The sequence below is a fragment of the Balaenoptera physalus genome, assembly GCF_965194825.1.
Source record: "Balaenoptera physalus genome assembly, chromosome: 8".
NCBI classification, from domain to species: Eukaryota; Metazoa; Chordata; class Mammalia; order Artiodactyla; family Balaenopteridae; genus Balaenoptera; species Balaenoptera physalus.
In genome coordinates, this window is record NC_138887.1 from 116,376,905 (window position 1) to 116,398,350 (window position 21,446).

At 37.4% G+C, this 21,446-nt stretch overlaps 2 protein-coding genes across 4 annotated transcripts in view; one reads left to right on the top strand and one right to left on the bottom strand.

The window, feature by feature from the left end:
* The window catches only part of LOC309666434 (uncharacterized protein), an 817,765-nt gene extending 810,111 nt beyond the window's left edge, over positions 1–7,654 (bottom strand). The window contains exon 1 of the transcript XR_014267095.1: positions 27–7,654. The gene's annotated coding sequence lies outside the window, so the exon portion shown is untranslated. The remainder of the gene's footprint in view (positions 1–26) is intronic.
* The window catches only part of CNTNAP2 (contactin associated protein 2), a 2,064,732-nt gene that overhangs the window by 1,377,604 nt on the left and 665,682 nt on the right, over positions 1–21,446 (top strand). The window lies entirely within an intron of this gene.

Consider the following 21,446-nt stretch of genomic DNA (forward strand, 5'->3'; position numbering starts at 1 on the left):
CCATTCTGACTGGTGTGAGGTGATACCTCATTGTAGTTCTGATTTGCATTTCTCTAATAATTAGTGATGTTGAGAATCTTTTCATGTGCCTGTTGGCCATCTGTATGTCTTCTTTGGAAAAATGTCTAATTAGATCTTCTGCCCATTTTGTGATTGGGTTGTTTGTTTTTTTGATATTAATCTGTATGAGCTGTTTGTATATTTTGGAAATGTATCCCTTGTCGGTAGCATCGTTAGCAAATATTTTCTCCCATTCCGTAGGTTGTCATTTCATTTTGTTTATGGTTTCCTTTGCTGTGCAAAAGCTTTTGAGTTTAATTAGGTCTTATTTGTTTATTTTTGTTTTTATTTCCATCACTCTAGGAGACGGATCCAAAAAAATATTGCTGTGATTTATGTCAAAGTGTGTTCTGCCTACGTTTTCCTCTAGGAGTTTTATAGTATCCAGTCTTACATTTAGGTCTTTAATCCATTTTGTGTTTATTTTTGTATATGGTGTTAGAGAATGTTCTAATTTCATTCTTTTATATGTAGCTGTCTCATTTTCCTAGCACCACTTGTTAAAGAGATTGTCTTTTCTCCATTGTGTATCCTTGCCTCCTTTGTCGTAGATTAACTGACCATAGGCACGTGGGTTTATTTCTGGGCTTTCTATCCTGTTCCATTAATCTATATGTCTTTTTTGTGTCAGTAGTATACTGTAGCTTTGTAGTATTGTCTGAAGTCAGCAAGCCTGATTCCTCCAGCTCCATTCAAAATACCTGTCTTAAACAGGATATTGAAAAAAAAGAGAGTTTTACTATAAAAATATCTTGGAAATATCTAGAGTATTATTGAGAAATTGCTCAGTTATTTATTCAGCAACATTTATTGAATACAGAATACTCTGCTGGATGCTATGAGAATACAAGGAAGGCAAAGATAATACTTTTTAAATAACATTTGCCTCAGCTTTACTCTAAGTCCTTTCAACTGATAGAATCAGCCCATCCAGATTATCTGGCATAACCACTCTTATTTAAAGTCAATCTATAATAGACTTTAATGATATCTATAAAATACCTACATGGCAACACCTAGGCTAGTGTTTGGTTGAATAACTGGGCACCTTTGCCTAGCTAAGTTGATACATAAAATTGACCAGCAAACATTATATTTTAAATGGACAACTGAGAAATTCTAGAGTAGCAGTGATTTATTCCCTCAGTTGTGCAATGTGTACCTCTCTATGGCATCAGACAGGTGAGACCAACATGTTAGAGGTGTTGAGGGATATTTTATTCTCATATCTCTCCATTTCTGATGAGGGTACATTTGAGCCTGGTATCAAGTTGCCGAATGAAATATCATTTTCTATGGTTACAGCAATGACCATTTGAATGAATCAAGTAGATCAACTTTAGTCAGGAAGATAAGTCAAAGAAAAGATTTTCCTGTTCTCTGTGTTGCTTCAGAAAAAACCTGTAGACAACTCTATTTCACATTTTAACCAAATTGGCATATGTCCACCAGGGATATGGCATTATTAACTCATTATCCACTCAGAGTTCTGCCTAGAGTTAAGCATCTCCATAGATCCAAATAAGAACACTCTATATCCATAACCTTAGAAAAGCTGCAAAATAGTTCTATCACCCCATCAACATTATTTTGCAGTTTTGTTGTTGTTTACTCATAATTGAATCAAATCCCATTGCCATGCAAAGTAAAGGAAATGTTAAAGAAGTTCAAAGAAATAAACTTAAAAGAACTCATCTTTAGGCATTTCTATGTAGAATTGCATATGGACGAAATAATAGATAAATTTTATTTCGAAGACTGTATGTTTGGTTGGTTATTTTCCCATCAGCGAGTGACAAAACTTCTCTAAAATACTAAGTCACCCAAATAGCAGCTGGATTCTAATTACCCTGTTGTGTTTGCTTACTATTTACCAAAACCAGCTACTGATAGTTTTTATGACAGTGAATAATGTTGCAGAGTGATAGTTGACTAGGAATGCCACAGCCACTTTGACCTTCACTTCATATTTTAAATTCTCTTGAAGAAATGATGACTCTTTCTTTCTCTTGGTATTGGATCTGAAGTTCAGGCTAAATATATTGTTACCTATATAGTTGGGTAAATAATACTTAAAAATAATTATCTCCAAATTAGCTGATGATAAAAATGGAGGGGAAATGGCATTAGTATTAAACATTTACCACGGGCATTTACATATACTGGCTCATTCAGTCCACCCCCAAAACTCTGCAAGTTATGTATCACAGTTTCCATTTCATAACTGAAGGAACAACTTCAGAGGGGGTAATTAACTCACCACAGGAAAAATGGTAAATATTGTGATAAGCGTCCAAACCAAGATTAAACTCTAGGCTTATGAGCCTCTAGAACTCATGTATTTTCTAACAAAATATTAAAAAAAATAAAAGGGAGGAAGGGGAGGAAAGGAGAAGTGGTAGGGGAGAGGCAGAGAGATGGGAGAGAGAGAGAAGAAAAGGAAGTGAGAAGGAAAAGGAGAGAGAGAGAGAGAAGGAAAGATAAAAATAAAATGGGGAGATTATGTACTGAAGATGGCAGAGTAGAAGGACATGCGCTCACTCCCTCTTGCGAGAGCACCAGAACCACAGCTAACTGCTGAACAGTCATCAACAGAAAGACACTGGAACTCACCAAAAAAGATACCCCACATCCAAAGGCAAAGGAGAAGCCACAGTGAGATGGTAGGAGGGGCGCAATCACAAATCAAATCCCATAACCACTGGGTGGGCGACTCACAAACTAGAGAACAATTATACCACAAGAGTCCACCCACTGGAGTGAAGATTCTGAGCCCCATGTCAGGATTCCCAACCTGGGGGTCTGGCAACAGGAGGAAGAATCCCCAGAGAATCAGACTTTGAAGGCCAGCAGGGTTTGATTGCAGGACTTCGACAGGACTGGGGAGAAACAGAGACTCCTTTGTTGGAGGGCACACACAAAGTAGTGTGCACACCAGGCCCCTGGGGGTGAAGGATCAGTGACCTCACAGGACACTGAACCAGACCTACCTGCTAGTTTTGGAGGGTCTCCTGCAGAGGCAGGGGGCGGCTGTGGCTCACCGAGGGGACAAGGACACTGGCAGCAGAAGTTCTGGGAAGTACTCATTTGATGAGAGCACTCCCCGAGTCCGCCGTTAGCCCCACCAAAGAACCTGTAGGCTTCAGTGCTGGGTCGCCTCAGGCCAAACAACCAACAGGGAGGGAAGCCAGCCCCACCCATCAGCAGACAAGAAGATTAAAGTTTTACTGAGCTCTGCCCACCAGAGCAACACCCATATCTACCCACCACCAGTCCCTCCCATCAGGAAGCTTGCACAAGCCTCTTAGATAGCCTCATCCACCAGAAAGCAGACAGGAGAAGCAAGAAGAACTACAAGTCTGCAGAACGAAAACCACAATCACAGAAAGAGAGACAAAAGGAAAAGGCAGAGGACTATTTCCCAGATGAAGGAACAAGATAAAACCCCAGAAAAGCAAGTAAATGAAGTGGAGATAGGCAACCTTCCAGAAAAAGAATTCAGAATAATGACAGTGAAGATGATACAGGACCTTGGAAAAAGAATGGAGGCAAAGATCGAGAAGATGAAAGAAATGTTTAACAAAGACCTAGAAAAATTAAAGAACAAACACCTAGAAGAATTAAAGAAAAAACAGAGATGAACAATACAATAACTGAAATGAAAAATATACTAAAAGGAATCAATGTCAGAATAACTGAGGCAGAAGAACAGATAAGTGACCTGGAAGACAGAATGGTGGAAATCACTGCCATGGAACAGAATAAAGGAAAAAGAATGAAAAGAAATAAAGACTGCCTAAGAGACCTCTGGGACAATGTTAAATGCACCAACATTTGCATTATAAGGGTCCCAGAAGGAGGAGAAGAGAAAGAGAAAGGACCCGAGAAAATATTTGAAGAGATTATAGTCGAAAACTTCCCTCACATGGGAAAGGAAATAGCCACCCGAGTCCAGGAAGGGCAGAGAGTCCCAGGCAGGATAAACTCAAGGAGAAACATGCCAAGATACATAGTAATCAAATTGACAAAAATTAAAGACGAAGAAAAATTATTAAAAGCAACAAGGGAAAAACAACAAATAACATACAAGGGGACTCCCATAAGGTTAACAGCTGATTTCTCAGCAGAAATTCTGCAAGCCAGGAGGGAGTGGTACAATATATTTAAAGTAATGAAAGGGAAGAATCTACAACCAAGATTACTCTTCCCAGCACGATCTCATTCAGATTCAATGGAGAAATCAAAAGCTTTACAGACAAGCAAAAGCTAAGAGAATTCAGCACCACTAAACCAGCTCTACAGTAAATGCTAAAGGAACTTCTCTAAGTGGGAAACACAAGAGAAGAAAAGGACCTACAAAAACAAACCCAAAACAATTAAGAAAATGGTAATAGGAACATACATGCCAATAATTACCTTAAATGTGAATGGATTAAATGCTCCAACCAAAAGACACAGACTGGCTGAATGGTTACAAAAACAAGACCCATATATATGCTCTCTACAAGAGACCCACTTCAGACCTAGGGACACCTACAGACTGAAAGTGAGGGGATGGAAAAAGATATTGAATGCAAATGGAAATCAAAAGAAAGCTGGAGTAGCAACACTCATATCAGATAAAATAGACTTTAAAATAAAGAATGTTACAAGAGACAAGGAAGGACACTACATAATGATCAAGGGCTCAATCCAAGAAGAAGATATAACAATTATAAATATATATGCATCCAACATAGGAGCACCTCAATATATAAGGCAAAGGCTAACAGCTATAAAAGGGGAAATGGAAGTAGCACAATAATAGTAGGGGACTTTAACACCTCACTTACACCAATGGACAGATCATCCAAAATGAAAATAAATAAGGAAACAGAAGCTTTAAATGACACAATAGACCAGATAGATTTAATTGATATTTATAGGACGGTCCATCCAGAAACAGCAGATTACACTTTTTTCTCAAGTGCACATGGGACATTCTCCAGGATAGATGACATCTTGGGTTCACAAATCAGGCCTTGGTACATTTAAGAAAATTGGTATCATATCAAGCATCTTTATGACCACAATGAGATTAGAAATAATTCTATGAGATTAGAGATTAGAAATAAATTAGCTATTAGATTAGAAATAAATTACAGGAAAAAAAAAGTAAAAAACACATGTAGGCTAAACAATACACTACTAAATAACCAAGAGATCACTGAAGAACTCGAAGAGGAAATTAACAAATACCTAGACACAAATGACAACTAAAACATGACGAGCCAAAACCTATGGGATGCAGCAAAAGCAGTTCTAAGAGGGGAGTTTATAGCAATACATTCCTACCTCAGGAAACAAAAATTTCAAATAAACAATCTAACCTTACACCTAAAGGAACTAGAGAAAGAAGAACAAAAAAACCCCCAAAGTTAGTAGAAGGAAAGAAACCATAAGGATCAGAGCAGAAATATATGAAATAGAAACAAATAAAACAATAGCAAGATCAATAAAACTAAAAGCTGGTTCTTTGAGAAGATAAACAAAATTGATAAACCTTTAGCCAGACTCATCAAGAAAAAGAGGGAGAGGACTCAAATCAATAAAATTAGAAGTGAAAAAGAAGTTACAACAGACACCGCAGAAATACAAAGCATCCTAAGAGACTACTACAAGCAACTCTATGCCAATAAAATGGACAATCTGTAATAAATGGACAAATTCTTAGAAAGGTATAACCTTCCAAGACTGAAGCAGGAAGAAATAGAAAATATGAACAGACCAATCGCAAGTAATGAAATTGAAACTGTGATTAAAAATCTTCCAACAAACAGAAGTCCAGGACCAGATGGCTTCACAGGTGAATTCTATCAAACATTTAGAGAAGAGCTAACACCCATCCTTCTCAAACTCTTCCAAAAAATTGCAGAGGAAGGAACACTCCCAAACTCATTCTATGAGGCCACCATCACCCTGATCCCAAAACCAGACAAAGATACTACAAAAAAAGGAAATTAGACCAACATTACTGATGAATATAGATGCAAAAATCCTCAGCAAAATGCTAGCAAACAGAATCCAACAACATATTAAAAGGATCATACACCACGATCAAGTGGGATTTATCCCAGGGATGCAAGGCTTCTTCAATATAGGCAAATCAATCAATGTGATACACCATATTAACAAATTGAAGAATAAAAACCTATGATCATCTCAATAGATGCAGAAAAAGCTTCTGACAAAATTCAACACCTATTTATGATAAAAACTCTCCAGAAAGAGGGCATAGAGGGACCTACCTCAACATAATAAAGGCCATATATGACAACTCACAACAGACATCATTCTCAATGGTGAAAAACTGAAAGCATTTCCTCTAAGATCATGAACAAGACAAGGATGTCCACTCTCGCCACTGTTATTCAACATAGTTTTGGAAATCCTAGCCTCGGCAATCAGAGAAGAAAAATAAATAAAAGGAATACAAATTGGAAAAGAAGAAGTAAAACAGTCACTGTTTGCAGATGACATGATACTATACCTAGAAAATCCTAAAGATGCTACCAGAAAACTACTAGAGCTAATCAATGAATTTGGTAACATAGCAGGATACAAAATTAATGCACAGAAATCTCTTGCATTCCTATACACTAACAACGAAAGATCGGAAAGAGAAATTAAGGAAACAATCCCATTCACCACTGTAACAAAAAGAAAAAAATACCTAGGAATAAAGCTACCTGAGGAGGTAAAAGACCTGGGCTCAGAAAACTATAAGATACTGATGAAAGAAATCAAAGATGACACAACAGATGGGAATATATACCATGTTCTTGGATTGGCAGAATCAATATTGTGAAAATGACTATACTACCCAAAGCAATCTACAGATGCATTGCAATCACTATCAAATTACCAATGGCATTTTTTACAGAACTAACACAAAAAATCTTAAATTGTTTGGAGACACAAAAGACACCGAATAGCCAAAGCAATCTTGAGAACAAAAAAACAGAGCTGGAGGAATCAGACTCCCTGACTTCAGACTATACTACAAAGCTATAGTAATGAAGACAATATGGTACTGGCACAAAAGCAGAAATATAGATCAATGGAACAAGATAGAAAGCCCAGAGGTAAACCCACACACCTATGGTCAATTAATCTATGACAGAGGAGGCAAGGATATACAATGGAGAAAAGACAGTCTCTTCAATAAGTGGTGCTGGGAAAACTGGACAGATACATGTAAAAGAATGAAATTAGAAAACTCCCTAACACAATACACAAAAGTAAACTCCAAATGGATTAAAGACCTAAATGTAAGACCGGACACTATAAAACTCTTAGAGGAAAACATAGGAAGAACACTCTGATATAAATCACAGCAAGATCTTATTTGATCCACCTCCTAGAGTAATGGAAATAAAAACAAAAATAAACAAATGGAACCTAATGAAACTTAAAAATTTTTGCACACCAAAGGAAACTATAAACAAGACGAAAAGACAACCCTCAGAATGGGAGAAAATATTTGCAAACGAATCAACGAAAAATGGATTAATCTTCAGAATATATAATCAGCTCATGAAGTTCAATACCATAAAACAAACAACCCATCCAAAATTGGGTGGAAGACCTAAATAGACATTTCTCCAACGAAGACATACAGATGGCCAAGAAGCACATGAAAAGCTGCTCAACATCCCTAATTATTAGAGAAATGCAAATCAAAACTACAATGAGGTATCACCTCACACCAGTTAGAATGGGCATCATCAGAAAATCTACAAACAACAAATGCTGGAGAGGGTGTGGAGAAAAGGGAACCCTCTTGCACTGTTGGTGGGAATGTAAATTGACACAGCCACTATGGAGAACGCTATGGAGGTTCCTTAAAAAACTAAAAATAGAATTACCATATGACCCAACAATCCCACTACTGGGCACATACCTAGGGAAAACCATAATTCAAAAAGACACATGCACCCCACTGTTCATTGCAGCACTATTTACAATAGCTAGGTCATGGAAGCAGCCTAAATTTCCATCGACAGAGGAATGGATAAAGAAGATGTGGTACATATATACAATGGAATATTACTCAGCCATAAAAAGGAACGAAATTGGGTCATTTGTGGAGACATGGATCAACCTAGAGACTGTCATACAGAGTGAAGTAAGTCAGAAAGAGAAAAATAAATATCATATATTAATGCATTTATGTGGAATCTAGAAAAATGGTACAGATGAACCAGTTTTCAAAGCAGAAATAGAGACACAGATGTAGAGAACAAATGTATGGATACCAAGGAGGGAAATTGGGGGGTGGGGTGTTGGATGAATTGGGCGATTGGGAAATAAATAAACTAAACTAAACTAAACTAAAATAAAATAAATTGGGACCCGGATAAGCTAATCGATTATGAAAGTTTTAATTTCTTCTAGATTGCAGAATTACTGTGTGCTTTCAGCATAATTAAAGTTGAAGGCTGAAGCATTTTTGTTAAGCAGTAAGGTAAAAGATACATTTATAAGAGCTGCAAAACCTTCATTTTGAAATCCTACCCTTTTACTTTCAATATCCCCGATTTGGTCCTGGGAAGTATATTCAAAAATATGGTTTAGATGACAATTTGTTTGGAACCGTATTGAAAAGCATTTTATATGAAAGAAATAAAAACAGGCCTCTCTTTCTGTAGAGCACGACTTTCATGTTTTTAATATCCAGGTATTTCAAATAAAACAGGTGAATTTTATATTGATGAAATACAAAAATGTCGCAAAAGGTTATCCACGTTTTTTCAGACATAAGATATGAAAACAATATGTTGACGGTTTCTTTTTTTTTTTTTTTTTTATCTTTGCAGAAGAAACTCACATCACTAAGCCTAACACTCATGATCTGCCCGACGTTGCATTCTTATCTTATTAATTTTTTCTTCTTAGAAGGCAGCCATGTAAAGGTCTCTAGAAACCAAAAGTTTTTATTTTGTTTCATGTCAAAACATCAAAATGGTAAGGTGACCAGAGCAACAAAGTCAGGAGGACTGATAATATGAGGTACTCAAGTCTACAAGATGAAGCTTTGTACATACCATAGGCAGATAGATGTTTCAGCTCTATTAACCAGTCATGGATTTGCATAAAGAGAACTGATAGAATAATTTATAAGGTTTTCATGTAAAAATGGAAGTACTAATGAAATAATGCTGAGCAGAGAAGAAATGTGTTCTTCCTGAATGAGTAGTCATTGTACGTAGGTCTCATAGACTGTCACAGAGGGTTTGAATTTGGGAATCACTACACACACATACAATATCAGCTTTTTGACGACCTAGGGGGGTGGGATAGGGAGGGTAGGAGGGAGGCTCAAGAGGGAGGGGATTGGGGGATATATGTGTACATATAGCTGGTTCACTTTGTTGTGCAGCAGAAACTAACACAACATTGTAAAGCAATTATACTCCAATAAAGATGTATAAAAAAATGAATGAATATAGTAGATGATTTTAAAATTAATATTTGGCTTTAGATTGCTTTACCATAATTTTTTAGATAGGAGTAACCAATATCTAAAAATGTACTCTAAACATGATATTGAAGTTACAAGATACTCAGTGGTGATGACTTCTTTCTCCTTCTGTCCCTAGGTAATTTATTATTCCTTTTCTTTCCAATCTTGAAATAAATATTTTTCAGATTAAGCAAAGCACCCACCATAACTATATATATATATGTATTTTTTTTTCATCCATTGAGGTATGTACCAGTGCATATGCTTCTGTAATAATGTACCTATATGTGTTTTAAATACATAAATACTACACACACACACACACACACACACACACACACACACACACACACACACAAAACCTCCATGGTTCCAAAAATAACCTAGTCAAGCTGAATTCTTCCATTGAACTGTCCCTGAAATGGGAAACTGGTTAGTTCTGATAGGCTTCCATACTATATGACACAGACTTCTTGAAAATAATAATACACAGAGCTTATTTGAAATGCAAACGAAACAAGTTACTTATATAGAATAGGTGTCTGCTGTTAAAGTTAAAAATGGCATTTTTGGGGAAAATAATCAGGCTGGAGATAACTAAAAGTTGGCTGTAATTTACTGAATTGATAACTATAAGTGAATTTAAGATTAAAAATGACAGAGGTGGAAAAAATTAAAACTAAATGTAACTCAATATCATATAGCTGAAGCCAGAGTATTTTACCAATAACAGAGATATATTCAGTGGGGAGGGGTAGTCTTTGGTCAAATATGAGAGATAAATGTCTAAAGTAACATAGACCAAATATAAATTTAAAAAGCATCTGGCATAAGTATAGTGTGAAAATAATATAACCCCCAATTTTTTAATCGGTTTTTCTACTACCACTCAGAATCACTGTTATCCTATCTTGAGTATCACCTCAAGATAGGGACAATGCAGTTCAGGCAAAATGTATAAAATATGTGTAGGCATGGTTCAGAGAAATAAAAGAAAGCATAAATGACCTGAGGATGAGAAGTATAATTGGAGTTATATATGTAGGAGGATGATCTATAAAAAAGAAGTCCTTGAGAAAATAAAAATAATGTTGAACTGCTGAGGAAATTTCATTTTTAATGAGAAAGTAGAAAAACAAAGAAACTGGGTTTCACTTATATTAGAAAGGATTCAGTAGAGATTTTATCTGAAGCAACTTCTTAGGATAGTATAGATGAAATGCTTGCCTATGCATAGAAATTTCAGAAAGGAAAAGAAGCTTAGCTTGCTGCATCAAATTCTGGAAGCTGAAATTAGATCACATGGAGAGGTCTTGAAGGCTGTCTCTCAAGATATCTGACATTACCTTAATGAGTTTTCTATGATTCAAAGTCAGATTCTTGTGATAGAACTTGATTTATCAGTGTACTCTAGTTGGCTCTCAAATATAATCAGAGCCTCTGAGATTGAGATCTGCGATCAGAATACTGTTACATTAATTTACAATGAGAAGAGTGACTGCTGCTGGGATAGGATGGAGTGGCCGGCACATTCTATGCTGGCAAGGTACGTGGAGAGCCAGATTATAAACCAGGATGCCAGTGGATCAATATGTAACAAAAACTGTAATGCTGGAGGGACTGGACACCTGTGTTCTCTAACCTGCCAACCCCCCACCCCCACCCCGCGCCTCGGAGGGTTACCATGTGAGGAGCCAGATTAGAATCAGATGCCTGCTGCTCGAGCATGGACCCAGAACAGGAGGAGTAAATTATGATCTGAGAGCTAAAGAGAATAGACTATCTTTGGACCATGGAGCCCTCTTCCTTAGACTGTAGTTGGATATAAAGTTCATCTTGCTCACCACCCTTTTGCCTCCATATTGGCCCATCTTTCCAGCTTCCTTCTGACCCTGTCCTTTATTATGAAGCTCTGCTAATATATGCAATCAGATTACAGTGAAGTCTTGCTAGCTTGGGAGCCATTTAATCTCGTAGTAATTTTGTTCCAATCCTTTAAATGTTTATATTTTAGTTTAACTCAGAGGCCAATCTTATTTTCAAAACTCTTCAGGGAAGCCGCCCAAGACCCCAACGCTTGACAACCTAAGACAACAGAGGTCATTTCTTAAGTCCTTTCCCATCCTATCTTTTTGTCGGAAGAAATGTTTCTAACGCTGTATTATTGCACACGGATAACTGAATTTCCTTTTGAAAGAATAGGAGAGACAAAGAAAAAGAAAATTGGGTAGACTTAAAGATGTGTCCTACACATAACTAAATCCTTAATGGTTTTTTTTTTTTTTTCCAGTTCTGAGAGGGGGGTGGAAATGACAATGATTGAGATGTTTACATTCATTGCTAGGAGACATGAATTTTGGCTCCCTATGGAGATTAAATGGAATATGCAGATACAGTACTTTATTTCATAGTAGCTTTTATAGATATTTTGATCATTTTCTTCATATTAGACTTCCAGTTTGGAATTGACTGTGAAAATGAATAAATACTTGCTCAGCAAAAGAAGTCTTATGACAAATGAAACCACGCACTCCCTGGAAGCTTTTGTGGTAACAGATGCCACCGAGGCAGGGAAACCGTTGTGGTGAACAGACCTTATCCTCCAGCTGTGTGCTCTTGCTGAAAATACTAAAGGCAAGCCGTGCGTTTGCATGGGACTCCACTGGAAAGTTACCACATGATAATATAAAGATAATGACAATGACTAGAGAGTAATACAATTAATTTATAGCCAGATGCATTAAATCCAAGACTGATAGTAGATTTACCCCTGGGAAGGAAGAGGAAAGAATGGGGAATGGGTTTTGTTTTAAAGAACTCCTGACACCTACCAAGATGTTGCCTAATGAGGTGATGTAATATCACTTGATGCTAAATTTGCATAATGCCTTTTTTCCCTGAGAGATTGCTTTGAAACAATAACAAAGAAACTGAAATGAGGTGGAAAACAGAATAACAAAACACAAATATTTTCTCAGTGTTTGCAAATATTAAAAATAACTATCTTTTGATTCATTAGTTCTCCTGAGAGCCCACCTGGATGTCCTCAGAATATAAAATGATATTTAAATTAATTAATACATTGGGATTTAGATTTCTTTATAACTATGCCACTTGTCTAAAAAATATTTATAGCTGTGTATGAATCATGCAAAGCAATGGTGGTCAGGTGAGTTATGCCATGTTGCTCAGGACCAGACAAACCCCTATGAACAGCTTTAATTTATGCACAGACTGTTGTAAATAAGGCCACCCATTAAGAAGATTGTTCAAAGAAGTCTGTCTTTTGCAATTTATTTCTTTCATTTTGTACCTTTGTCCTTTTAATGGAGAACTTTCTCTTCCTGTAGGTATCTGTTTTCTGACCAACAGCTTATAGGAAAAAGTTTTGGTGCTCTAATTTTTGGATTACTCTGTCACCCCAGGGTCCACAAATCTTCCCCTTATTGCTACCCCCTTCCCAATTTTATATGGGACCGAGTGCTTATATTGTCTGTGTTTAAAATCCTCTCTACAGAAATGGGAAAGACTCTGCTGTCAAACATTTTATATTTGTTACTTAGTTAGGTTTTAGTATAAAAAGGTTTTTAGTCGCTGCACCACCTTGTACGTATTGTTTTGTATTTAAAAGTCTTCATGTTTAATTTTGAAATTGCTCATCATTCCTTCGTTTTTTCATTCATTCTCTGAGCTAATGTTTATTGACCATCTACTCTCTTTAAGGTATTAAGCTAACTTCTGTGGGAGATTAAAAAGTGAATAAGACCTGATCCCTTAAGGCGGTGATCTCCTATTAAAGGTGTTTTAAACAGCTTCTGCCCAGAAAGAAGTAGGAGGGTGGGAGACTGGTGAGCCTTTGAAATCACGTTGTACCTAACATTGGCCCTAAAAATATCCGTCACTGAGGTCTTTGTTGAGGGAGCTGCGGAGCAGATGGAAGCATACGCACTCCTCCCTTGTCGGCATCCTCGTGCCCGCCTCCCCACCAAACACGCACATTAAGACGGAAGTACTTATGTCCAGACCTCTGTCCTCAGGGGTCTGCTGCCCTGGTTGCGGTTGTTATAAACCTATCCTAAACCTATTTCCTGATGTTGTATGTGCTCTCCTGGGCCCCTCTCCTGTACTTTCCTTCCCTCCTCTCCCAGCCATATCTTCGATAAGATGGACCTGTTAACCCAGCCTCAAACTTCAGTGTTTCAGTGTTTTCCCTTCCTTTGTCTCAAGAACTCAAATGTTTTTATTGCATACCTGATACAATTTTTAGAGAATATATGTCATTTTCTGGGTAACTCTTTTAACATTCTTGCTTTTTAACTTTAAGCTGTATACTTTTATTTCTGGAAGCAGAATTTTGGCCAAAATGTTTAACCCAGTTCAGTAGAGGTCAGTTCCCCACTTTAAGTCACAGTCCGTGCTGACTACAGCAGCCTCACTGAGCTCTTTAATAGTAGAATTTGGTAGTAGTGTGCTACTACCAGGCTTTGAAGAAAATTCCTCTGCTCTAACCTTCCAAATTCAGCTGCTTCCCAAGTGATTGCTTTTTGATCTGAAGCAATCACCCTCTAGTCTACCAGCCTGCACCATTCCATAACACTACCCTAGTAGAAAGTTGGACCTACATTCCAGTCACCAAAGCCATTTGCCCTTCACATCTGTGTCACGAATAAAAGTACCAAGGCCCTCTCCCTATGTGGTCCATCATCTTAACTCTCAGGACATACACCTTAGTCTTGGTGCTCTTGTAGGCTTGCAAGAAAGTCCAGTTAATCCTTTCTTAGAAAATTCAATACCAATTTTCAACTTATTTTCTCCTATAGCCAGATGGCACATGTATTAATCAAATATACAACCCCCCCAAAGTCTGATTTCTATAATATAAATGCAACATCAGACACTTTGCACAATAAATTTAACCCTCCCCTCTTCAAGGATCCTTTGTCCTTTACAAACCAGTTTCAGATTCTCCATCTCCATCACTGCCTGAAGGATAACATCTCAGTGTTGTCAGGGGTCATTTATCCCACCGATGGGACGGCAGAGTCCCTACATCTGCTCCCAAGTCAAGGGGCGGATTAATGGTGCATTGCAGTTCTTGGTAAGAATTAGAGTAGAAGATAAAATTAAGGTGTAGGAGTTAGGCAGGAAATTTAGATAAAACTACTTGGGAAATGTAGCTAAGCAAGATATAATTATCTAACTTATAATTAGTGCAAAATATCAGGCCTACCATCCCTAAAGGCTGCTTTTTTTTGCAAAGAGAGTGATACCATAAAAGAGCAGATGGTACTGTTGTATGAGTGTGAGTGGGTAATGGACACTTCTTACCTTAAGAGTAGCCTGCACAGAATTTGGTTTAGGAATTCCTGCTGGCGCTAACTTGTCAGCTTGATAGCTCACTATTTATGTGTCTCCTATTCCTTTGGGCTAGCGCAACTATTACATTAAAAAAAAAGAAGAGTTCTGGAAAATTTTAGTAACATCTCTATAGGCCTACTGGCCTCTATCATCAGATTACTTAAAACTATCTAGCAAATTAACACAACCAAGGAAAGCCAACAAATTCGATTAATTTGAACATGACTCCAACAATTTTTGCTACATTTCAATTTTATTCCTTAAAAATTCTATGCTAAAGAAAATTATTCAAGTCTAGAAGTGTGATTTTTGCCCGATTGAATCCTCCTGCTTCAAAGGCCCTTACATGTAACTCTGTAAGTAGCCCTATAATTACAACGTTGTTTTTAAAAAAAGGCTAAACAAAGTCTCCTACGTTCAAGAAACGCACTGCGGAGAGAGGCCCCAATACCACAAAGGGTTTATGACTTCTGTTTATATAGGCAAGGTTAATATGATGGACATTCTAGTTTGTTCTTGCCCTCAGTCTATAATAGGCATTTTATAGGCATCTTAGTTTGCTGAAAGCAACCTGGCCAAAAACATGCTGGCTGTAAGAAATGGTTTTCAATTGTGTTTCTCTAGTGAAATGGTGTCCTGGAATTACTAGTCTGTATAATCTTTGTATGTATAACCACAAAGGAGTTTAGCTCTTAAAACCCTTTATTTCTAAATGTGGACTTGTTCATTTATTTACCCATTCATCCAACCTGCAACTCATTAATTCTTTGTACCAGCATTTGCTGAATATCTGTGCTATGTGACTTTCTAAGTCCTGTGGAGAATAAAAATAAAGTCCAGTTTTCTGTGTAGCAAAATCTGTGTAATTGCTAAGACATTAAGAGCATTAAACTAATATACATTTTCCATTTCATTTAGGAGGTGGAAATGCATAGTAGTGAAATAATTTAAAACAGAACAGGTTTTATGCAATCATATATACACAAATATATATAACATATTTGTATATAAGTATATTTTTATGTGTGTATATGTATGTATAGTTTTATATGTAGATACAATTTTAGAGGTAGTAAACATGATTTCCCATAATTACTTCTTTAATGATAACAAATAAAATGTCTTAATGCTTATAAATGACTCAGAAGATATCCATTTGTAAAATAATCAAGCAAAGTAATTATTCATTTTTGGAATACAAGGAGAACAGCCATAACAAGTTACTTTAAACTTTAGATTAGGGCTTCCTAGCCTTTTTCTTTATTATTATTATTTTTTTACTGTATGATTCCATTTATTGAAATAACCAGAGTTGGTAAATCCTTAAAGACATAAAACAGATTAGTGGCTCCCTGGGGTGGGAGGTGGTGGGAGAGGGAAACAAGGAGTAACTGTTTAATGGGTACAGGATTTCCCTTCAGGATGATGAAAATGTTCAGAAACTAGATAGTGGTGATGGCTGTATAAATTGTGAATACATTAAATGTCACTAATGGTAAATTTTTCTGTTATGTACATATATATATATTTTTTTAAATCTACAAACAGTAAATGCTGGAGAGGGTGTGGAGAAAAGGGAACCCTCTTGCACTGTTGGTGGGAATGTAAATTGAAACAGCCACTGTGGAGAACAGTATGGAGGTTCCTTAAAAATCTAAAAATAGAACTACCATATGACCCAGCAATCCCACTACTGGGCATATACCCTGAGAAAACCATAATTCAAGAAGAGTCATGAACCACAATGTTCACTGCAGCTCTGTTTACAATAGCCAGGACATGGAAACAACCTCAGTGTCCATTGACAGATGAATGGATAAAGAAGATGTGGTACATGTATAAAATGGAATATTACTCAGGCATAAAAAGAAACAAAATTGAGTTATTTGTAGTGAGGTGGATGGACCTAGAGTCTGTCATACAGCGTGAAGTAAGTCAGAGAAAAACAAATACTGTTTTCTAACACATATATATGGAATCTAAAAAAAAGTGGTTCTGAAACCTAGGGACAGGACAGGAATAAAGACACAGACATAGAGAATGGACTTCAGGACACGGGGAGGGGGAAGGGTAAGCTGAGAAGAAGTGAGAGAGTGGCATGGACATATATACACTACCAGATGTAAAACAGATAGCTAGTTGGAAGCAGCCGCATAGCACAGGGAGATCAGCTCAGTGCTTTGTGACCACCTAGAGGGGTGGGATAGGGAGGATGGGAGGGAGACGCAAGAGGGAGGGGATATGGGGATATATGTATACGTATAGCTGATTCACTTTGTTATACAGCAGAAACTAACACAACAATGTAAAGCAACTAGCCTTTTTCTGACAGAGAATGTTAGCTCCATAAGGACAGGGCTGCTGTCTCTGTAGTTCATCACTGTGTTAACCAGCATGGAGAACTGTGCCTAGCACATAGTAATATACATTACCATAATAAGCAGTAGTTGAATGATTGAAGGATAGAACACAAAACGCTTTCAATGATCTGCAAAGACACGTGAAGCATCTCCACAGGAAAATGACACGGATCCACACATCATTTTGTGTACATTTCGGGGGAGCGACGGGCTCTCCTAATCCTCACCCACAGCTGCCAGGTTAAGATTCCCAGCCTTAGCTGAAGGTAAAGAAAAAAAAAGACAGGATATGTACAAAAGAGCATCAACCCAAAGCAGAGAGTACAGCTGCTGTCGTGGGCCAGGTCATACCTGAAATGCCCAAAGCAGAGAGTACAGCTGCTGTCATGGGCCAGGTCATCCCTGAAATGTCCCATGATACTAGGAGGTCTTTTTACCTACGGTAGATATGGTATGAAGTAACTTATTTTTTAAATCAGTTGTAAGTGATACTCCAAGATTGTTCCAAATATTCAGAGTAAAGACAGTGGGGGAGGGAGGAGCTCATGCTTTGAAGGACTGGGGACGGATAGTGAGTGATGTTTAACAGGAATCATTGTTCACCTTAAATAATGCCATAGGGGAGAAAACTTCTCTAATAAAGTATCAATTTGTTCCTTCTCAGTATTAAAATTATTTAAGTATTTGAAAATATTGAAATTATTCCTACATCCCCGACACACTGTAATTCGTGTGCCTGTAATTGTGTCCCCCAAATTCATCTGTTAACCCCAGCACCTCAGAATGTGACTATTTGCAGATAGAACCTTTACAGAGGTAATTAAGTTAAAATGAGGCTGATGGGGTGGGCCAAATCCAGTATGACTGTTGTCCGTATAAGAAAAGGAGATTAGGGCACAGAGAGACAACAGGAAAGCACACAGAGGAGGGACCACATAAGGATACAGTAGTAAGACTGCCATCTGCAAGCCAAGGAGGGAGGCCTTGGAAAAAACAAACCTGCCAACACCTTAGTCTTGGGCTTCCAGCCTCCAGAGCTGTGAGAAAATAGATTTCCATTGTGTAAGGCACCCAGTCTGTGGAGTTTTGTTATGGCAGCCCTAGCAAACACATCCATCATCTTTCATCTTACAGAACAATGTATTGTCTTTAAAAAACAAGAATAAGATTCATCATCTTACTTCAAATCATGTGGCTTTAATGTCCAGTTCCTAAGACTCTACTTTGAAGAGCAGCTACTTTGACAGTTGTATTGTGAATAAATAATACCATAGTATTGTTAAGTTTCCTTTCTGTATACAAGGGAAAGGAGGAAAATAATATTTATATAATGTCAACTCTTTGCTAGACAACTTCATGTTTTCTGGTTTTTGTTATCTGTTTTATCATTCGAAGAATGTTAGAAGGTAGATATTATTAGTGATGTTATATGGATAAGAAAAATGAGGTTCTGGTGGGTTTTAGAATGTGCTAGGAGTGCCCTTAAGCTACTCACTGGCAAAGCCAGTGCTCAAAGGCACATGTGGACTCTGACAGCCACACTGTCTTTTGGACACCACACTGATAGTATCTCTGGGTCATCATGTTCTAAGGTATACCCAAGATGCTTGCTTGTTAAAGAGAGGTTGGAGTGTTTGTTGTCACTTAATTTTAATGTGTGAAGTGATGACACTGGAAATGTAAAAACAGGTTTTCTTTTCTATCTGTGATGACACCAAAAATTAACGTTCATTTCTTTTTTCCTCGCTAAGAAGCATACCCAGCAATTAATGTAAAAAGAAAGAAATGTGACTCTCAGGTTCCATTCTTGTATTTGTGTTGAAAGGTCAGAGAATATGTAATCAGAACTAATTGATTAAATTTTTCATCTTGCCCCTAAGAATTAAAAGGTGATCAGTTCGTAAAGTCAGTTTAGCACGAGATAATTTTTAATAGTGAAAAGATATAGGTTTAGCATATTTTATCAATGTTTATATTTTATATACCTCACAATTACAGTAAGAATACTATGCAACTGTTTCTCATATTCTCTGAGAACAAAAATTGCCTGTTTATATGTCTATAGAGGTAATAGAACCTAATGGGTATTATACTAGTTCTTACAATATTTTTTATTAGCACATATGTCAAAGTTCCTAGAAGTCAACGTAATGGTTGGTTTTCTTTTGTTGTAATACAGCACAGCTCCAATTTTATTTCTCTGCAAAAATCCTTTATATGTTTGGGGATTTTTTAGAGAGCTATAACAGTGCTAATCTGGTTGAACAAAATTTCTTGATCCATCTTATTCTCAATACGGTGATTTCTCAACATACTCTATTATTTACAGTTGTTAAATAAGGATACAGTTTTTCAATTGAGTCAAATTATATTTTTCATTTTATACTTTTAAATTGCCATCCCCATTGTTAGTTTCAATTATGTATTATTAGTGCCTTTTTCTTTTAAAGTAAACTGCTAGATTGGGGGAGGTTTTATCTCATTGTACAATATACGTATTTCAATTTTCATGATTATCATTATAAAATCCTATTTATTTTCAAGTGGGTATGACCAAGTAAGAACATTATATTTCTATTAAGTGCACATCTGGCAAAGGAATAATGCTAAATGATTTTAGGTCATCTGCCAGCATGGAGAAGAGAATATTTCACTTGGCTATTTGTCTATGACAGCAGTGAGAGGACAGTGAGAGGGTTTTTTAAAAAGTTTTTTCTCTTTTTTTGAGGTGGGAGGGGGATGGAGAGAAAGCAGGGTCTCTGACTGCCGTGAAGACAAAGATATTTTCTTTCACCCCAAAATAACATTTCACCTGTTTCTAAACCTGCTGCTGGCTCTGCAGGCTCTTACATGATGTGAAGAATCTGTCGCAAGATCGTGTGGTCTTGCTCTCCCTGCATCCTTTTGGTTTTCTGCCACAATTTTCAGATTTATTCTCAGAATTCAGTTCAGTCTTTTTTCTCCTTCACAATAAGGATGTGTATTGTGTAGAACATGAAGTGAAGCATTTAGAGATTTTGTTGTCTCTCTACCAGTATAGTACAGCTCCTGTTCTGCTTTGATTCCTATGAAATCTCCTTGCACCTGTGCTGTAAATAGGTATAACTTCCCATCACACTTAGAATGAAAACCAAACTCCTTATCTTGAGTGTAGAGTCTCTCATGGTCTGGCCCCTGGCTGTATTTTTGGCCTCATCTTTGGCTCTTCCTGTTGCTAACATAGCCAGGAGCCAAGAAACAGAGATTCAAATCCAGTTCTATCTGGCTCTGAACCCAGTGCTCTTAGCCAGTGCCCTACACTACCTTCGTAAGCTCCTGACCTCTCTCCCACAGAGTGTAGGTGCCAGGTGGCCCACAGGTCTCACCCCAAGTCCTGTCTCCACCTCAAAGCACCTCTTTTCTTAAAGTCAAATTTTGCTAAAGTATAATATCCATCGAGGTATGTGTAAAAATCATAGGCATAAAGCTTGATTACTTTTCACGAAGTAAATATACTCCGGCAACCAGGACCCAGACCAAAAAATGAAATATTACTGTGTCCCAGCAGAGCCCCTGACCACTCTTTCAGAACCTACTTCCCCCAGGGCAACTACTTTCCTGAATTCTGAAACCACCAGTGTGTTTTCCTGTTGTTGAACTTTATAGGTACTCTCTTGTGTCTAGCTTCCTTTGATCTCAATAGCGAAAACTGGCCCTTCAGCTATAATCACACACCAAAGAGCTGCATTTTTCAAATTATCTCTCACAAAAAGTTAGTGTCCAATGATGTTCGTCTCAGAATTAAAAAGTTATTTGGTCAGAATAACTGGGTTGATTTACTTTACTCTAACAAGCATTTTGAATTCCTGAGAGTAGAATGCAATATGGAATGTTTCCTAAAATGTTTCCACGGAACAGCTAATAACACGTGGAACACTAGTATTCATCACGATATGGTGGGTGAAGCTCGAGTCCAGGGATTTTCTGTGGGGCTCTAAAGACTCAATCCATCCATTAGCTCCTCTGGCAGTGACCCAGTCCCTGCTAAAGGGAAGGATAGGCTCACTAGAACGGGATGGCCCGAAACTTAATGGACCAGTGTGTGCTTGTCCCGGGATATGGGCTACACCTGCCTACAGGACTGGTGATTCAACCTTCAGCTCATTAGCCGTAGCGGATAGTAT